At 42.2% G+C, this 18,051-nt stretch overlaps 1 protein-coding gene across 1 annotated transcript in view; it reads right to left on the bottom strand.

Moving 5' to 3' along the window:
• The window catches only part of LOC138310153 (oxysterol-binding protein-related protein 6-like), a 99,661-nt gene that overhangs the window by 81,485 nt on the left and 125 nt on the right, over positions 1 to 18,051 (bottom strand). The window lies entirely within an intron of this gene.

Raw genomic sequence — 18,051 nt, forward strand, 5'->3', positions numbered from 1 at the left:
AGTTGTTAAAGATGCTCCATCGCTGACAGAGCATAAACGATACTTATCAATTTAACTATCATTGGTGTTTAATCGTGCATATATATATGTCTTATTAACACAAAAAATAATGTTATGTTTTTGGTGTATGCGTAATCAATAATTCATTCCATATATGACATAGTGCCACAGAATTTTTTTGGGATGCAATTAATTATTTTTAATATTTTTGTCTTGAAGTAAAGTTAGAAAGTCAAACTTTTCAATGGTGGTAATGGTGTAAATTAAGTTACTTCTGTAACTAAAGAAACATACTAAATCGTCTGTTCCTGTTTTTGATAGTGACAAAATACCATTTTTCAGCGTTGGAGCATCTTTAAAAACACCAATAAACCAAGCCAAACTGTTTCCAATAAATCCTGATACCCTGTATTGATCATATAAAAAATAAACAATTACAAAAAAAAAAAAAATTATTGCTAGGTAAACAAGCAAATTATGTCTGGATTTACAAATGTTAATATGAGATTACCTCCAACACAGGAATAACAGAAGTCTGTAAAATTGGTAGAAAATCTGTTTCAGGTGAATCACGATCGTTACTTCAGTCACGCATGACTGATTATTCCTCTAAGGTGTTTGAGGTGTAATTCACTGTAAAGAAGCTACGAAAGATTTGTGTCAGAATCCTGTTTGGTAGAAAGGCTGTGAGTACAAATCAATATAGGGTTTAATTATGATATCACTGTCACAACATAACAGCTGTCTTAGATCAAGGTATACAGTCACACCTGGATAAAAAGCCAATCAATGACCTCGCATATCAGTCGCTGGATGACAGTCAAACACCTGTAACAGGTTGCCACTTTCGCAGGATACTTAACAAATACTGATTGAATTGGCTTTATTCTATATATCATTAGAGCTATCATCCTTACAAACGATATCAATGTATTGACGATTCTCATCTTCCTATTTTTTTCTGAAATTGATACAATGACCAAAATTGTACTTGATGACCTGCCTACGACCTAGTATCATTGGAATTTCAAATGCGGAAGAATTATGTATTATTTCTTACAGTATACCAACTTATATATTTTGTAAGGTTTGGGCTGATCATTTTAACTCTATGATATTTTCACAATTACCACAAATTCTATATGAAATACCCAGCAATAGTTCCTGAGTGACATGCATTGTTTTCATTCATAAACCGATTATGTAATACACAAAACGAATGTTCCGGATTTCATCTTTTTCTCAACAACACCATTGTTTCGATATATATATATTGATACACTGTGATATTTTCCTTTCGATATATTCATACTTAACACTTATATCAATGACATCTCTACATAACAGTCATTAAGGACAAGTCTAGTTTTTAGGTTTAGGAGGCGGAGGGAAAAGCTTGAATCCCATTAGGGTACCATTTATCACAGCATGACCAAGACCAGAGACAAGCTTTAGTAGGACCAGTAGGGCACTGTAATAATCCTACATGGTGGATTGATAAGATGTCCCTTTTCCACCTCTGTGTCGAGAGTTTGAATCCTAAAAGGGTCAATTGCCAGATACTGACCTGACAGGCTGATGGTTTTTCTCTGGGTATTCTGGTTTTCCTTCTATCATCTAAATATAGCACATCCTTAAAATTCCATGTGGGGTAATTGCCATGGTACTGACTGATGGTTGGTGGTTTTTCTCTTGGTACTCCTACTCTCCTAAACCTGCCATGTCCTTTACTGTTAGTCCTGCTTTCCTAAACCTGCCATGTCCTTTACTGTTAGTCCTGCTCTCCTCAACCTGCCATGTCCTTTACTGTTAGTCCTGCTCTCCTCAACCTACCATGTCCTTTACTGTTAGTCCTACTCTCCTAAACCTGCCATGTCCTTTACTGTTAGTCCTGCTCTCCTCAACCTGCCATGTCCTTTACTGTTAGTCCTACTCTCCTCAACCTACCATGTCCTTTACTGTTAGTCCTACTCTCCTCAACCTACCATGTCCTTTACTGTTAGTCCTGCTCTCCTCAACCTACCATGTCCTTTACTGTTAGTCCTACTCTCCTCAACCTACCATGTCCTTTACTGTTAGTCCTGCTCTCCTCAACCTACCATGTCCTTTACTGTTAGTCCTACTCTCCTCAACCTACCATGTCCTTTACTGTTAGTCCTACTCTCCTCAACCTACCATGTCCTTTACTGTTAGTCCTGCTCTCCTCAACCTACCATGTCCTTTACTGTTAGTCCTACTCTCCTCAACCTACCATGTCCTTTACTGTTAGTCCTGCTCTCCTCAACCTACCATGTCCTTTACTGTTAGTCCTACTCTCCTCAACCTACCATGTCCTTTACTGTTAGTCCTGCTCTCCTCAACCTACCATGTCCTTTACTGTTAGTCCTGCTCTCCTCAACCTACCATGTCCTTTACTGTTAGTCCTACTCTCCTCAACCTGCCATGTCCTTTACTGTTAGTCCTACTCTCCTAAACCTGCCATGTCCTTTACTGTTAGTCCTACTCTCCTAAACCTACCATGTCCTTTACTGTTAGTCCTACTCTCCTAAACCTACCATGTCCTTTACTGTTAGTCCTGCTCTCCTCAACCTACCATGTCCTTTACTGTTAGTCCTACTCTCCTAAACCTGCCATGTCCTTTACTGTTAGTCCTGCTCTCCTCAACCTGCCATGTCCTTTACTGTTAGTCCTACTCTCCTAAACCTACCATGTCCTTTACTGTTAGTCCTGCTCTCCTCAACCTACCATGTCCTTTACTGTTAGTCCTACTCTCCTAAACCTACCATGTCCTTTACTGTTAGTCCTACTCTCCTCAACCTACCATGTCCTTTACTGTTAGTCCTACTCTCCTCAACCTACCATGTCCTTTACTGTTAGTCCTACTCTCCTCAACCTACCATGTCCTTTACTGTTAGTCCTACTCTCCTAAACCTGCCATGTCCTTTACTGTTAGTCCTACTCTCCTAAACCTGCCATGTCCTTTACTGTTAGTCCTACTCTCCTAAACCTACCATGTCCTTTACTGTTAGTCCTGCTTTCCTCAACCTACCATGTCCTTTACTGTTAGTCCTACTCTCCTCAACCTACCATGTCCTTTACTGTTAGTCCTGCTCTCCTCAACCTACCATGTCCTTTACTGTTAGTCCTACTCTCCTAAACCTACCATGTCCTTTACTGTTAGTCCTACTCTCCTAAACCTGCCATGTCCTTTACTGTTAGTCCTACTCTCCTAAACCTACCATGTCCTTTACTGTTAGTCCTGCTCTCCTAAACCTGCCATGTCCTTTACTGTTAGTCCTACTCTCCTCAACCTACCATGTCCTTTACTGTTAGTCCTACTCTCCTCAACCTGCCATGTCCTTTACTGTTAGTCCTGCTTTCCTCAACCTACCATGTCCTTTACTGTTAGTCCTACTCTCCTAAACCTACCATGTCCTTTACTGTTAGTCCTACTCTCCTAAACCTACCATGTCCTTTACTGTTAGTCCTACTCTCCTCAACCTACCATGTCCTTTACTGTTAGTCCTACTCTCCTAAACCTGCCATGTCCTTTACTGTTAGTCCTACTCTCCTAAACCTACCATGTCCTTTACTGTTAGTCCTGCTCTCCTAAACCTACCATGTCCTTTACTGTTAGTCCTACTCTCCTAAACCTACCATGTCCTTTACTGTTAGTCCTACTCTCCTCAACCTACCATGTCCTTTACTGTTAGTCCTGCTCTCCTAAACCTACCATGTCCTTTACTGTTAGTCCTACTCTCCTAAACCTACCATGTCCTTTACTGTTAGTCCTACTCTCCTCAACCTACCATGTCCTTTACTGTTAGTCCTGCTCTCCTCAACCTACCATGTCCTTTACTGTTAGTCCTACTCTCCTCAACCTACATGTCCTTTACTGTTAGTGCTCTCCTAACCTACATGTCCTTTACTGTTAGTCCTGCTCTCCTAAACCTACCATGTCCTTTACTGTTAGTCCTACTCTCCTCAACCTACCATGTCCTTTACTGTTAGTCCTACTCTCCTCAACCTACCATGTCCTTTACTGTTAGTCCTACTCTCCTCAACCTACCATGTCCTTTACTGTTAGTCCTACTCTCCTCAACCTACCATGTCCTTTACTGTTAGTCCTACTCTCCTCAACCTACCATGTCCTTTACTGTTAGTCCTACTCTCCTCAACCTACCATGTCCTTTACTGTTAGTCCTACTCTCCTAAACCTACCATGTCCTTTACTGTTAGTCCTACTCTCCTCAACCTACCATGTCCTTTACTGTTAGTCCTACTCTCCTAAACCTACCATGTCCTTTACTGTTAGTCCTACTCTCCTCAACCTACCATGTCCTTTACTGTTAGTCCTACTCTCCTCAACCTACCATGTCCTTTACTGTTAGTCCTACTCTCCTAAACCTACCATGTCCTTTACTGTTAGTCCTACTCTCCTCAACCTACCATGTCCTTTACTGTTAGTCCTACTCTCCTCAACCTACCATGTCCTTTACTGTTACTCCTACTCTCCTCAACCTACCATGTCTTTTACTGTTAGTCCTACTCTCCTAAACCTACCATGTCCTTTACTGTTAGTCCTGCTCTCCTAAACCTACCATGTCCTTTACTGTTAGTCCTGCTTTCCTCAACCTACCATGTCCTTTACTGTTAGTCCTACTCTCCTCAACCTACCATGTCCTTTACTGTTAGTCCTGCTCTCCTCATGATCAACCTACCATGTCCTTTACTGTTAGTCCTACTCTCCTAAACCTGCCATGTCCTTTACTGTTACTCCTACTCTCCTCAACCTACCATGTCCTTTACTGTTAGTCCTGCTCTCCTCAACCTACCATGTCCTTTACTGTTAGTCCTACTCTCCTCACCCTGCCATGTCCTTTACTGTTAGTCCTACTCTCCTAAACCTACCATGTCCTTTACTGTTAGTCCTACTCTCCTAAACCTACCATGTCCTTTACTGTTAGTCCTGCTCTCCTCAACCTACCATGTCCTTTACTGTTAGTCCTACTCTCCTCAACCTACCATGTCCTTTACTGTTAGTCCTACTCTCCTCAACCTACCATGTCCTTTACTGTTAGTCCTACTCTCCTCAACCTACCATGTCCTTTACTGTTAGTCCTACTCTCCTAAACCTACCATGTCCTTTACTGTTAGTCCTGCTCTCCTAAACCTACCATGTCCTTTACTGTTAGTCCTACTCTCCTCAACCTACCATGTCCTTTACTGTTAGTCCTGCTCTCCTCAACCTACCATGTCCTTTACTGTTAGTCCTACTTTCCTCAACCTACCATGTCCTTTACTGTTAGTCCTACTCTCCTCAACCTGCCATGTCCTTTACTGTTAGTCCTGCTCTCCTCAACCTACCATGTCCTTTACTGTTAGTCCTGCTCTCCTAAACCTACCATGTCCTTTACTGTTAGTCCTACTCTCCTCAACCTACCATGTCCTTTACTGTTAGTCCTACTCTCCTCAACCTACCATGTCCTTTACTGTTAGTCCTACTCTCCTAAACCTACCATGTCCTTTACTGTTAGTCCTACTCTCCTAAACCTACCATGTCCTTTACTGTTAGTCCTACTCTCCTCAACCTACCATGTCCTTTACTGTTAGTCCTACTCTCCTCAACCTACCATGTCCTTTACTGTTAGTCCTACTCTCCTAAACCTGCCATGTCCTTTACTGTTAGTCCTGCTTTCCTCAACCTACCATGTCCTTTACTGTTAGTCCTACTCTCCTCAACCTACCATGTCCTTTACTGTTAGTCCTACTCTCCTCAACCTACCATGTCCTTTACTGTTAGTCCTACTCTCCTAAACCTACCATGTCCTTTACTGTTAATGGATACTGACTACAACATTTCCCCATAGTTTAATGTGCCATAGAGTGTAATAGAAAGGAACCTGACTCCTCAGTTAATATCACTCTGTGATGTAATACAGTGATCAATGGACAGGCTGTAGATCGTGGACCATAAACATCTCATTTTATGATGTTACTCAATTATATAGCAATACTAAAGCTAGTTCTTCAAGGACGTACTGATGTAATTCACCCTAAAAGAGCCCAGTCGGATCAATAGGGAATATGAACAGGTGCTTATTGAGACTTTCAGCCATTCACCCCTCAAAATTCATTATGAACTCTTTCAGTTATTGAATAAGAAGAGTTCAAATGTGTCTTTAGGGGTGAATGAGTTCAATATCAAGAGGATATACCTATCGCTGATAATTTCTTGGGTCTCCTTAAATACTGTAGCTGTGCTGCTCCATGTCCCTGCAGTGTTAATTTACATTAAGTGTAAACAACTCAGCATAAACATGTCAATTTTAGTGCATTAGAAAGCTATATATATATATATATAACTACTGATATAAACGGTCTGAAAAGCTCCCTTGAATGGGGCGAGAAAGCTCTCACTAGTCAGTCGTTATTGTTTTTATTTATTATATTTACACTTGCTATGCTTGGTCACTATAACGCTAATACTAGCCGATTTTGTTTACCATAACTGCATGGTAACATTGAACTTTGAACTTGCGTAAGAAAATGTTCTATGCAACGTAAAAAGGACTACTTTTTTTTTTAAACAAACACATGGCTTTGTTTACATTTTGATGCAACATTACGTGTATATTGTTGTTTTTCATAGAATTTTGGAAAAATGTAAACAATAAATACATGTTTTATATTTATATATGATTCAAACAATTTTTAAATTAACAATTGTATAAAGAAACGGAAAAATATCCCGACCGGGGCGACGTGCTTTCATTTTTGTTAAAAATGATGGGTGTCAAATGTAAACATTACCTCTGTGTCTGTGTTCGTCATACGATCGAGTCTTTTGGGTGGACGGGCGTGAGACCTTCTGATAGAGGTCAGTTATAAACATATCCTCTTGTCTTTGTTCTTTGAGAATTTAATCATGTGTATTATAAAACATGCACCGCTACATATGTAGTAATCCACGTGTTGACAGTTACGCGTCACCACAAATACATTGTATCCATCGAACACAAGTGAAGTTGTTCCATCTATAGCCTAGATGGCGATGGATATAAGCGTAGATTATATAATCACATGGCTCCGAAGGATGTAATATCGTCAAGTCAGACGACAATCTCAAACAAATTTAGCTACTTGAACACTGGTGTTTTGACAACTTCGGAAAACTCCACTGTGTAAGCGTGCGTCAGCCTCGCCTCGCTGCACAATAACGGTCACCGAGTTCACACATGTGGCCGAGAACAAATACTTTGTTATTACGCTATATATGAACTTTTTGCAAAATTTAATACCTACTTAAAGTTCTGATCTGATTAAATAAAATTATCTCTGAAATTTACTTTGTTTGTCATGTTTATTTTACACTAAAATATTGATTTTTTTTTGGTCGTCTCGGATGAATAATTCTACCTTACGTGCAGCGTCATCATTCGCTGTTCAATTGAGTAAGCTCCTCCCACTTTTGACCGACTTTTATTGAATAATTACGTCACTTTCAAATGACGATTTTATTGCATAAAATATATGTAAAAAGTCGTGTGAGTGTAAATATAGGGATTGGATTTCGTTTTTATGTTAACCATGCTTGTATGGAGCAATTCCTCTAAGAATATATTCAATATGGGGCGCTGACGCGCCCCATAGAATATATTCTTAGAGGAATTGCTCCATACAAGCATGGTTAACATAAAAACAAAATCCAATCCCTATATAGATTTCGTCCGTAAGGATTTTTCTTCAAATTTATTATATAACTACTGAATATATTTTGAAAACCGTATGGAATTAAAAGTGTCCAGGATGCTTGAAACATTAGAAAAATGAAGGAGCGCTTTATTAAATATGTACATTTATCAGCCAATCAACATTCTTGTTATATTGTACTACCAGTAATATACACTTATTGCTTAATTATGATCAGCCAATCAACATTCTTGTTACATTTTATACATTTATCCCTATCAGCCAATCACCTGTCTTGTAATACTAAGTTACTAAACAGAATAGTCCTACATCAAATTGACAGGTTAACATGGGGTTACATGGAAGCTGACATGGGGTAACATGGGGTAACATGAAAAACTGTCATGGGGTAACATGGAAACTGACAGGCTAACATGGGGTAACATGGGGTAACGTGGAAACTGACAATTTCACTGTCACAGTAAGATATTTCCCACAGTATTTCTCCAATGCTCCGTCCAGCTCTCCTTTTGTATTATAAAAGTTTTCTGGGACACCAACATCTAACTGTTTCACTTAGTTATTATCCACTATAATCCATTTATTGTATCCCTGGTTTGGGGAAATGCATTAATGCAACAGCTGAATCTCTTGAGCCATTTTATCAATGAACGATTAGGGAAATAAAACAAATTGGACTGTACTAGTACATCAGTCACATACAGACACAACAAATGGAACAGTATTGGGCCTACCAGTGTATACTATCAGTGCTTCAGTTCTAAAGATAAGTCCACAAGTAAAATACCCAATGAAAATCTGTCAATTACTCTTAAAAACTGTATGAACATTTTAAGTTTGAGTGTTTACATCCAGAAATAAAATCAGTAAAAATTTAGTAAAATCTGATGAACCCCAGTTAAGAGTCTGCATCAGCTGTGCTCTTATTTCATATAGATATTTGCACAATACGGTACTCACCCTTGGCTGTACAGTGGAATATTAACCTTATATAGAAAATGATTGATCACCTAAGAAGTCTGAGGTTAATCATGAACTCAATCGGAAATTTAGTCAGTGATGCTTACAAGTACCATATTCATCCCAATAAATGCCCAGGGTGCTTAAAAATTGTGGGAATCCATTATGGTACAATATCCCACATTGAGGATCCATGCATAACAGTAAGAAAACTATTAGCTTCAAAGAATAATCTTCACATTAGCCTCCCTCCAGCTCACAATATCTTGTTTTAATTTAATGTTTCCCCCTAAATAAAAGCCATGGGCCCAACATTCCTACAATACGGAAAACACTATTAGCCATCACCAGTGGTTATTTCCTTCCATTTCCTGTGACGTAAACACAAATTGGCAAACATTGCATTTGTCTGTCATGATATTACACAATGACTACAAATAACTTTTGCTTCTTTCATATAATCATCAGTAAATACACTACATTGATATTGAACAGAAACATACTGTAATACATAATGTTGCAAGAAATAAATAGCATATAAACAGGGTCTTGTCAGGAGGAACATTAGTCCTATTCAAGGTTTTTTTAAGTGCACAGTGATTTTTCAGGGTATTTTGGGAAAAAAGTTTTATGTAACAAATTGGGAATTTTTAATCACAAAAAGAGCAGTCTTGGGAAAAAGTTACTTATTACTGAGCATGGTATTACAGGTGATTAGATATTGTGAAACAGTTAACTGTTTCATTTCATCAAAAGGTGATGACCATCACAATAGTTTCAGAGTAGTTTGTTTTTAGATTAAATGAGGGGATAGATTTCCGGGTTTTATTTGTTTTTCAGGGATTTGATTTGGGAATATCCAATTGTGATTGGGAAAAAATAGGGGGGTTTGGCATTGGGAATGCGGTCGTTTACCGACCACAGATATATAAGGAGAAATATCACTGGTGTATAAGTCTTCTTATAAGATCGTTGCTAGTAAATATGTATATTGATGAAGAATTCTCTATTGTAAAAATAATAACAACAGACACGCTATACTATTCAATGTGAGGCTATCTCACTAATATGCTGATTCCATCAGTATAGACCAATCTGTACTGCTATATTGGAGCTCATGAAAGTCATGCAAACAGATGAGATATCATGTATACTACAGGACTCATGATTTTATCAATCACTTAGAAATCAGTTTTTTATATATAGGAAGGTCATAAAGAAACAGAACCAGGTCTGGATAAAATTTTCTACAATTCTGCTATAAATTAAAAAAAATATGAAACATCACAATGTGATATTAAGTACAATACTAAATGATCTGGTTTGTATAGTTTAACATCCTATTCAGGAATACTGTAAGGAGCTGGAGAATCTCAGGGTAAGATTGGAGGGTTAATGTCAGGGTTAACGTTTAGGGCATCAAAAGGGGCCACAGTCATTTATTGACATGCTAGTCTTAGATGGTAGGAGGAAAGCCAGAGTACCCAGAGAAAAACCACCAATCTATGGTCAGTACCTGGCAAATGTCTCACATAGTATTCAAACTCGCGACCTACAGAGGTGGAGGGCTAGTGATAACTTGTCGGGACATCTTAACGACTCGGCCATGAAATGAGTCAAAAGACACTTGATTTTATAAAACACATCACTTTTTAGACTGGTATTTCCTTATTACAGATTATAAGTTATTTCATTATATAATATATATAATTTGAGTGGGATTTCCTCCATTACACAAACTCTGTAGAAAAAAAGGTAAAATCATGTAAGTAATATAGATCTGTGAATAAGTGCAATTAACCTGGATTCTATCATATACCGACAAGTAATTTGATAAAGATAAAATCATCATTCCACAGAAATTAATCTCATCAAACTTGGTTTGAAACAGAAATTAAGAACCTGCAAAAGAATGTTGTTTTAAAGCAAACCCCCTATAAATATTCCTCAATGTATACGAGAATTATTTATAACTAGACAATAAAGGTCCAATATTTATAAGTCAGAATCTATCAGCAGTTTGTTGACTATATATATAAAGTTAACCCTATACACCAGATCTTGTCAAGTTTCTTTGGTCCATTGATCACAAATTACACATACAGTGTAATAAAATCAATTTCTGGCTTCAATCCACCTGGACAGGAATACACATAATGTGTGTGTCTTCTAAAGGGGTGGGGGAGAGGGGGGAGGGTCTCCACGGATAATGTGTGTGTCTTCTACAGAGGTGGGGGAGGGGGGGGGGGGGTCTCCACGGATAATGTGTGTGTCTTCTACAGAGGTGGGGGTGGGGGGGGGGTCTCCACGGATAATGTGTGTGTCTTCTACAGAGGTGGGGGGGGGGGGGGGGTCTCCACGGATAATGTGTGTTCTTCTACAGAGGTGGGGGAGAGGGGGGGAGGGTCTCCACGGATAATGTGTGTGTGTCTTCTACAGAGGTGGGGGAGGGGGGGGGGGTCTCCACGGATAATGTGTGTGTCTTCTACAGAGGTGGGGGAGGGGGGGGGGGTCTCCACGGATAATGTGTGTGTCTTCTACAGAGGTGGGAGGGGGGTGTGAGGGGGAGGGGGGTCTCCACGGATAATGTGTGTGTCTTCTACAGAGGTGGGGGGGGGGGGTCTCCACGGATAATGTGGTGTCTTCTACAGAGGTGGGGGAGGGGGGGGGGTCTCCACGGATAATGTGTGTGTCTTCTACAGAGGTGGGGGAGGGGGGGGGGTCTCCACGGATAATGTGTGTGTCTTCTACAGAGGTGGGGGAGGGGGGGGGTCTCCACGGATAATGTGGTGTGTCTTCTACAGAGGTGGGGGGGGGGGGGTCTCCATGGATAATGTGTGTGTCTTCTACAGAGGTGGGAGAGGGGGGGGGGGTCTCCACGGATAATGTGTGTGTCTTCTACAGAGGTGGGGGGAGGGGGGGGGGTCTCCACGGATAATGTGTGTGTCTTCTACAGAGGTGGGGAGGGGGGGGGGTCTCCACGGATAATGTGTGTGTCTTCTACAGAGGTGGGGGTTGGGGGGGGGGGGTCTCCACAGAGGTGGGGGAATGATAATGTTGTGTGTGTCTTCTACAGAGGTGGGGGAGGGGGTGGGGAGGGGGTCTCCACGGATAATGTGTGTGTCTTCTACAGAGGTGGGGAGTCATAATCTATGTTCAGGGGGGGGGGGGTCTCCACGGATAATGTGTGTGTCTACAGTGGGGAGGTGGGGGGTCTCCACTGATAATGTGTGTATTCTACATGGCAGGTGGGGGACCTGTGTTCTAATGGGGGTGGTTGGGGGTCTCCACAGAATACATCAGTCATGGTGTCTTGTACAGAAGACTGGACTGTGATTTACAGGGGGGAGGGGGTCTCCACAGAATACATCAGTCTTATGTATGTACATGGAACCTGGACTTGTAGGTCTACAGGGGGGGGGGGTCTCCAAAGTAATACATTCAGTCATATATATGTTCATGGCTTGGACTGTCTTTCTACAGAGGGGGGGGAGGGGGGTTCTCCACAGAATACATCAGTCATGTTTATGTACATGGCATTCTGGACGGTGTTTCTTCAGGGGGAGGGGTCTCCACAGAATACTTCCACAGTTGTGTCTTCTAGAGATGTTGGGAGGGTGGGATGGGTGTACATGGATAATGGTAATGTCTTCTACAGAGGTGGGGGCGGGAGGGGGTCTCCACAGGAATACATCAGGTCATAATATGTACATGGCTGGACTGGTCTTCTACAGAGGGTGGGGGAGGGGTGGGGGTCTCCACAGAATGACTGCAGACTTCATATATTGTTGTTCATGGAATCCTGGACTGTCTTCTACAGAGGGTGTGGGGAAGGAGGGGGTCTCACTGAATACATCAGTCATATCATGTACATGGCTGGACTGTCTTCATACAGAGCTGGGTGGGGTTTCTCCAGGGGGTCAGTCCTACTGAATACATCAGTCATATATTATGTACATGGGGTCTGGACTGTCTTCTACAGCGGGGGAGGGGGGGCTGTTCTCCACAAGAATACATCAGTCATATTATGTACATGGCACTGGACTGTCTTCTACCAGGGGGGTGGGGGTCTCCACAGGAATACATCAGACATAATATGTACATGGCTGGACTGTCTTCTACAGGGGGGAGGGGGTCTCCACAGAATACATCAGACATATTATGTACATGACTGGACTGTCTTCTACAGGGGGTCTCCAAAGAATATATCAGTCATATTATGTACATGGCTGGACTGTGTTCTACCAGAGGGGGAGGGGGTGTACATCAGTCAAGGATGTACATGGCTGTCTCCCACAGAATACATCAGTCATATTATGTACATGGCTGGACTGTCTTCTACAGAGGTTGGGATGGGGTCTCCAAAGAATACATCAGTCATATTATGTACATGACTGGACTGTCTTCTACAGAGGTGGGGAGGGGGTCTCCAAAGAATACATCAGTCATATTATGTACATGGCTGGACTGTCTTCTACAGGGGGGAGGGGGTCTCCACAGAATACATCAGTACATATGTACATGACTTGACTGTGTTCTACAGGGGGTCATCCAAAGAATATATCAGTCTGGACCTGGCTGGGTGACTGTGGTCTTCTACAGGGGGGAGGGGAGTCTCCACAGAATACATCAGTCAGATTATGTACATGGCTGGACTGTCTTCTACAGGGGGTCTCTCCAAAGAAATACATCATATCATATTGGACTGTGTCTACAGGGGGGAGGGGTCTGGACATAATGTACATGGTCTACATGGGGAGGGGGTCACACAGAATACATCAGACATATTATGTACATGGCTGGACTGTCTTCTACAGAGGTGGGGATGGGGTCTCCACAGAATACATCAGACATAATATGTACATGGCTGGACTGTCTTCTACAGGGAGGAGGGGGTCTCCACAGAATACATCAGTCATATTATGTACATGGCTGGACTGTGTTCTACAGGGAGGAGGGGGTCTCCACAGAATACATCAGTCATATTATGTACATGGCTGGACTGTCTTCTACAGGGAGGAGGGGGTCTCCACAGAATACATCAGTCATATTATGTACATGGCTGGACTGTGTTCTACAGGGAGGAGGGGGTCTCCACAGAATACATCAGACATATTATGTACATGGCTGGACTGTGTTCTACAGGGAGGAGGGGGTCTCCACAGAATACATCAGTCATATTATGTACATGGCTGGACTGTCTTCTACAGAGGTGGGGATGGGGTCTCCACAGAATACATCAGACATATTATGTACATGGCTGGACTGTCTTCTACAGGGAGGATGGGGTCTCCACAGAATACATCAGTCATATTATGTACATGGCTGGACTGTGTTCTACAGGGGGGAGGGGGTCTCCACAGAATACATCAGTCATATTATGTACATGGCTGGACTGTCTTCTACAGAGGTGGGGATGGGGTCTCCACAGAATACATCAGACATAATATGTACATGGCTGGACTGTCTTCTACAGAGGTGGGGATGGGGTCTCCACAGAATACATCAGACATATTATGTACATGGCTGGACTGTCTTCTACAGAGGTGGGGATGGGGTCTCCACAGAATACATCAGACATAATATGTACATGGCTGGACTGTCTTCTACAGAGGTGGGGATGGGGTCTCCACAGAATACATCAGACATAATGTGTACATGGCTGGACTGTCTTCTACAGGGGGAGGATGTTATCATGCTGGGGGTTCTACAGGTGGGAGGAGGGGGTTTCTCCACAGAATACATGGATTGTCTGTCTTCATCGGGGGTATCCCAAAAATTTATTATGTACATGGCTGGACTGTGTTTCTACAGGGGGGAGGGGGTCTCCACAGAATACATCAGTCATATTATGTACATGGCTGGACTGTCTTCTACAGGGGGGAGGGGGGGTCTCCACAGAATACATCAGTCATATTTATGTACATGGCTGGACTGTGTTTCTACAGGGGGGAGGGGGTCTCCCACAGAATACATCAGTACATTCTTATGTACATGGCTGGACTGTCTTCTACAGGGTCTACAGGGGGGAGAGGGGGGTCTCCACAGAATACATCAGACATATTATGTACATGGCTGGTCTACACTGTCATATTATCTACAGGTGTTCTACAGGGAGGGGGGTCTCTTCACAGAATACATCAGTCATATTATGTACATGGCTGGACTGTGTTCTACAGGGGGATGGGGTCTCCACAGAATACATCAGATCATATTATGTACATGGCTGGACTGTCTTTCTACAGGGGGGAGGGGGTCTCACACAGAATACATCAGTCATATTATGTGTCTCTTGCTGGACTGTCAGGTCTACTGGGGGGAGGGGGTCTCAAAGAATACATTCAGTCATATTATGTACATGGACTGGACTGTCTTCTACAGAGGTGGGGGGGGGTCTCCACATGAATATCAGTCATATTATGTACATGGACTGGACTGTGTTCTACAAAATGATGGTGGGGATGAGGGGGTCTCCACAGAATACATCAGTCATATTATGTACATGGCATGGACCTGGTCCTGTCTCCTACAGGGGGGGAGGGGGGTCTCCACAGAATACATCAGACCATAATATGTACATGGCTGGACTGTCTTCTACAGAGGTTGGGATGGGGTCCATAAGTAATTACATCAGTCATATTATGTACATGACTGGACTGTCTTCTACAGGGGGTCCATCCAAGAATCATCAGTCATATTATGTACATGGCTGGACTGTGGTCTACAGGTGGGGGGGAGGGGGTCTCCACAGAATACATCAGACATATTATGTACATGACTGGACTGTGTTCTACAGAGGTGGGGATGGGGTCTCCACAGAATACATCAGACATAATATGTACATGGCTGGACTGTCTTCTACAGAGGTGGGGATGGGGTCTCCACAGAATACATCAGTCATATTATGTACATGGCTGGACTGTCTTCTACAGGGGGGAGGGGGTCTCCACAGAATACATCAGTCATATTATGTACATGGCTGGACTGTCTTCTACAGAGGTGGGGAGGGGGTCTCCACAGAATACATCAGTCATATTATGTACATGGCTGGACTGTGTTCTACAGGGGGGAGGGGGTCTCCACAGAATACATCAGTCATATTATGTACATGGCTGGACTGTGTTCTACAGGGAGGAGGGGGTCTCCAAAGAATACATCAGTCATATTATGTACATGGCTGGACTGTGTTCTACAGGGAGGAGGGGGTCTCCAAAGAATACATCAGTCATATTATGTACATGGCTGGACTGTGTTCTACAGGGAGGAGGGGGTCTCCACAGAATACATCAGTCATATTATGTACATGGCTGGACTGTCTTCTACAGAGGTGGGGAGGGGGTCTCCACAGAATACATCAGTCATAATTATGTACATGGCTGGACTGTCTTCTACAGAGGTTGGGATGGGGGTCTCCACAGAATACATCAGTCATATTATGTACATGGCTGGACTGTCTTCTACAGAGGTGGGGATGGGGTCTCCACAGAATACATCAGTCATAATATGTACATGGCTGGACTGTCTTCTACAGAGGTGGGGAGGGGGTCTCCACAGAATACATCAGACATAATATGTACATGGCTGGACTGTCTTCTACAGAGGTGGGGAGGGGGTCTCCACACAGAATACATCAGACATATTATGTACATGGCTGGACTGTCTTCTACAGAGGTGGGGATGGGGTCTCCACAGAATACATCAGACATAATATGTACATGGCTGGACTGTCTTCAGTCATATTATGTACATGGCTGGACTGTCTTCTACAGAGGTGGGGAGGGGGTCTCCACAGAATACATCAGACATAATATGTACATGGCTGGACTGTCTTCTACAGAGGGGGGGGGTCTCCACAGAATACATCAGTCATATTATGTACATGGCTGGACTGTCTCAGTCATATTATGTACATGGCTGGACTGTCTTCTACAGGGAGGTGGGGGGTCTCCACAGAATACATCAGACATATTATGTACATGGCTGGACTGTCTTCTACAGGGTGGGGGGGGTCTCCACAGAATACATCAGTCATATTATGTACATGGCTGGACTGTCTTCTACAGGAGGTGGGGATGGGGTCTCCACAGAATACATCAGACATAATATGTACATGGCTGGACTGTCTTCTACAGAGGTGGGGATGGGGTCTCCACAGAATACATCAGACATAATGTGTACATGGCTGGACTGTCTTCTACAGAGGTGGGGATGGGGTCTCCACAGAATACATCAGACATAATGTGTACATGGCTGGACTGTCTTCTACAGAGGTGGGGATGGGGTCTCCACAGAATACATCAGACATAATATGTACATGGCTGGACTGTCTTCTACAGAGGTGGGGATGGGGTCTCCACAGAATACATCAGACATAATGTGTACATGGCTGGACTGTCTTCTACAGAGGTGGGGATGGGGTCTCCACAGAATACATCAGACATAATGTGTACATGGCTGGACTGACATAATGATATCCATAACTTGCATTTTGGTTCACTAATAAGTGCCCCATTTGTTACAATTTTTTAAGCACCCTGAGCGTTAATTATGGCGAATATGGTACATGTATGTAGTCTCAACTACAGGAACTTAATCATTTGTTTTAATTCAGAAAATGGTTCAATTGTTGTAAAGAGTTTTAGGCTGTTACAAAAATCTTAATAAAATGTAGACACTTACGGTATAGATAGTTTGTGTATAATATTGATGAATTGAAAATTAGACTTTCCATCAGAGATTGTCACTGGTTCACTATTACAGATTGTCACTTGTTCACAACTTGCAATTGTATTACCTTATAAATGGTGTGTAATATGTGAAAATGTATAAAAACATACTCATACTAGTTTGACTGTGTGTCAACAACGTGTTCGATGTGTCAGACAAGGCTTTAGGCAGTGTGCATGTTAGTAGGGCTTATTATACACGCAAATTAAGCTGGGAAGTAATAACTTACACAGGTGGGTTAGCAGTACGTCCAAAACAATAAACACACTCACATCACCTTCCAATATTTCATGTCGATCTCATCAATTTATCTCACCAACTGTTAATGAAACGATCACAACTCGCCATCGTGTTCACCTGTATAATAATTCCTGGTATTGACAAATTATATGAACCAAGGATTTATCAGATGAGATAACTATGACTCATCGCCATGTCACTTGTTGGAATAGCCATACGTTTGACAATGCGAATTTTTTATCATCAATATGGCCCCGTAACACTAACAGGCCGATGCTTAGGTCACCTATTAAACTGTCCCGACTCGGGCCGAACTCAACATGAATCTCCTACGACAATCAAGGTTGAAAGTTTTGCATTTCAGTCACGATTCTCTAACTTTTCAATAAAATACAAACTGTTAAATCGACA

The sequence above is a fragment of the Argopecten irradians genome, chromosome 16, assembly GCF_041381155.1.
Source record: "Argopecten irradians isolate NY chromosome 16, Ai_NY, whole genome shotgun sequence".
Classification (NCBI taxonomy): domain Eukaryota; kingdom Metazoa; phylum Mollusca; class Bivalvia; order Pectinida; family Pectinidae; genus Argopecten; species Argopecten irradians.